The sequence below is a fragment of the Prionailurus viverrinus genome, chromosome D3, assembly GCF_022837055.1.
Source record: "Prionailurus viverrinus isolate Anna chromosome D3, UM_Priviv_1.0, whole genome shotgun sequence".
In the NCBI taxonomy this organism is placed as follows: domain Eukaryota; kingdom Metazoa; phylum Chordata; class Mammalia; order Carnivora; family Felidae; genus Prionailurus; species Prionailurus viverrinus.
Genome location: NC_062572.1, coordinates 4,845,614 through 4,849,092, shown reverse-complemented (window position 1 = coordinate 4,849,092; position 3,479 = coordinate 4,845,614). Strand labels below are relative to the sequence as shown.

Below are 3,479 nucleotides of genomic sequence, written 5' to 3'. Positions count from 1 at the left end.
CCCGGCACTGGCAATGGCCACTGGTCCCGCCCGGGACCAGCATGCGTCTTCCGGAACCCGCCCCCAACCGACGTCCCCCCGGATTCGGCCTTCTCCTCCGAGTCTATCAGCGACGCCCAGCGAGTCCGTGTGCCCCGCCGGGGTCTCAGACCTCATCACCCGGGGGCGTCTGAACACGAGATCCCCTTTCTTGGAGGTGGGAAGTGGCTTTGCATCCGATAAACGGCCTCAGTGACTGTGCACAGGGAGGAAGGGGGGTGGGGCACCGCTGAAGGGGGAGGGAAGCTGGGGGGGGGGGAGGGGGCACCCAGGGCCTCAGGGCCACTCTGGGGATTCTTTATATACACATTGTACACATGGAAATGTTTTTCGTTTTGTTTTGATCATTTCTTGACTTGGGCAGCAGGCTGGTTATGCTCAGGGCACAGGGTGACATACGACAGTATTGTGCTGGAAGGTACGGTGAGCAGAGGTTTGGATCCGGGTGGACGGTGGGGACAGTGAACCCTTCTGCACCCTTCACCCCCAGCTAATTCTCCCCCTGCACTTAGAACCCAGCGTTCGTAGAGAGAAGTATATCAAGAATGGGCCGAAGGTACAAGCTGCCAGTCACGAGACGAAGTTCTCCCGGGGAACCGAGAGCAGCATGGTCCCTGCAGGGAACAACACTGTCTCGTGTGTTTGAAAGTTGCCCAGGACGTAGGTCCTGAAAGTCCTCGTGCCAAGGAGGCGTTTCCGCAAGCGTGTTGGCTGACGGATGTTAGCTGCGGTCGTCGAGGTGGTCATTTCACAACACGTGCAGATATCAGACCGTCCTGCCGGGGGCCTGACATTACGATGCTGGTGTCTTCATTTAATAAAGAGGAACGTGGTCGGGGGCCTCGAGGTGGGAGAGTGGCACGGCTGATTTGCTGTGCAACAGAGATGCTCGGGCAGAGACATGAGACACGAGAGGGGGCAGGGAGGCAGTGAGGGGCCCTCGTAACGGTCCAGGCAGGAGCGATGCTGGTGTGGACCCGGCTGGCTCCAAGGACGGGGTACCAGCTGATAGAGAGTCTGCAGGCTGCTGTGGGGTCTGTCCTCGCCGCTGTTTACGGGTCTGGGTGACAGAGGTCGTGGGGCTTTCTCGGCGGAGTCTCCTTGCATCCGGGTGAGGGGAGGGGGAGGAATGGCCCCACCTGCGAGGTCCTTCCACCTCCGGGCCGAGGGGTGGCCCTGCGTCACCCTCACTAACCATTTGGCTTGGAGGAAGTTAATCCCAGATGTATCTGTCCTTCGATTCCCGGCTTAGCAGGGCGGCTGGGCGTGGCTGGGAAGGGGTGCCAGCTCAGGAGAAGCGGAGGGCGAGCCTGTGGAGCAAAACCTCGCCGTCGCCGTGCGTTGATGACTGGGGAATCGTGTTGGTAACAGGCCACCTTGGGGACACCTAAAGGAGACAGCACCCCAAGACCGTCTTTCTTCAAAGCAAAGGTAACCCAAGAAATAGCTGATTGCCACCTGGGGGGCAGGTGCAGTGCCTTAGTCCTCAGATTGGAAAAAGTGGTTATCGGGTAATGCAACATCCGTTATCTAACTCCCTTTCCTGTCGTCACCTTTCAGTTGCAGAGGCCGAATTTTAGCCAATGAGGCAGAAGCAGAACTCTTTGGTAAATGTTTTGTAAAAGCATTTGATTTGCCGATGATCGCTTCCTGTTCTGTCTTCCTCCTTCTTTTTGTCTCGGACACAGCTGTGATGGCTAGGGCTGCAGCAGCCACATTGTGAACATGAGTCCAGGGCCTCAACATAAAAACTCTTGGCCCAGACATCATTGGGCCCTTGAGCCAATGCCAGAGTCATCTGCTCCCAGACACCTTGCTAGATGCCTCTGATGAAAATAGATGTCTAGATGAAAATACAACCTATTTATTATTGAGACTACAGCGGTCAGGTTGTATTACCTGTAACCAAACGTATTTCTCACTGATACACACGTTACATCATTTCATCTTTAAATAGCTCCCCTTGTTCCAGAGGAGAAAATGTTTGCTGCTCACAGTGGTTCAGCAGTAAGCGGTAGGTCCATGATCTGTGCCCAGATAACACTAACCATTTCTATTTCTCTTTGGCTTGTGGTTTCACTGGAAAACGTTATTCTCAGAGAGTACGTTCTCAGTATAGCGTGCTGTGGATTATTTATAAAACCAGTCCGACATAAAATAGAATTACCCATAATCCTACCTCCCAGAGATAACAACTATAATTTTTTTGTGGAGGCCACCGTGTTCTGTTAGATCTTTCCTGTTATTTAAAATCACCTACATGCTCTGAGCTCTCTTTGCCCAGCCTTATCCCCTATTTTTTTTTATAGCACTTTCTAGTATCCCTTATAATGTGCTTACTTACTATCTTTTTTTTTTTTCCTACCAGCATATAACCCTCACAGGGGAGGGATCTTTGCCTTTACCGAGCACATTCGCGTGACCACGTTGATGACTAGAAGCCTCGCGTGCTCCCCCAGCTACACAGAATGTTTCGTAAAAACTGTCCCATTTGCTTTCTCGAAATAATGGGATCCCCGAATAAATGAAATGTAATTAATACACGCATAGATCTTAGAGCCGTGCTGTGTTCAGCACATGGTTACCGCTGAGGGTTAACTATTATTTGTGTATTATTATAAAATCGGTCCCTTCTCTTTCAAGTACGGAAACGAAAATCCGTTGCTCTGTCTCTCTCCTGTCGATGCTGCGTCTCACCAAGCTGCCTCCTCCCATTACAAAATCGAGCTGTAAAACACGCGTGTTAGCAGGTGCAATGGCTTCTGTGTGTGAGCCTACAGAGCAAAGTTGTCTGCACCTACCCCAGCCGAAGCAAGCTTTCAAAGAGACTATTATTCCAGCGTTATTCTTTATAGTATTATATAAAAACCATTTTACGGCAGCTATTAAAACAATCTGTGTAAACATAATTTTTATGGCTGAATGATACTCCAACATATGGCTACACCATCATTTACTTAACTATTACTCTATTGTTGGGTGTTTAGAATGTTTCTTGTTTTTCATTATTATGAGCGGGGTGATGATATTCCTCTTGGAACATAAAAAAGCAAGTCCTCCTTGAGGGGAACCTTGATGACGGCATTAAAAAGACTAAACTCAGCTCTAACCGTTTGCAGTCGAATGATTTGCAATGGCTGAGATTAAAAGTGCCTTTGCAGGGGAGGGGTTCACCCGGGCCCTGGGAACAAAGTCCGGGCTCCCCAAGGCCTGTGCGATCTGAACTGAGATCCGTGGAAAAGATGTGCTGGGCTGAGGGCACGCCGTTGGGTGTGCCCCGGGGCTTTGTCAGGAAGCAGGAGATAACCCACAGCGTTCACGCCTTTACTAATTTAACAAATATTTATTAAGCACCTACTATGCGCCGAGAATTTGTTTTGAGCAGTGGGTCTCAAAGTTTGGTTCCTAGACCAGCAGCATCAGCATCGCCTGGGAACTTG

The 3,479-nt window shown here is 50.6% G+C and overlaps 1 long non-coding RNA gene across 5 annotated transcripts; it reads left to right on the top strand.

The window, feature by feature from the left end:
* Positions 1 to 106: 106 nt before the first annotated feature.
* Positions 107 to 3,115, top strand: LOC125149265 (uncharacterized). 5 transcript variants are annotated; one of them, XR_007145877.1, is made up of 6 exons: positions 107 to 196; positions 407 to 457; positions 552 to 595; positions 1,292 to 1,470; positions 1,600 to 2,053; positions 2,408 to 3,115. It is a non-coding gene; the product is annotated as an uncharacterized LOC125149265 (long non-coding RNA). The 5 variants fall into 5 exon arrangements; XR_007145873.1 differs by having other exon boundaries at positions 552 to 1,470; XR_007145876.1 differs by lacking the exon at positions 407 to 457 and having other exon boundaries at positions 552 to 1,470.
* The last annotated feature ends 364 nt before the right edge of the window (positions 3,116 to 3,479 follow it).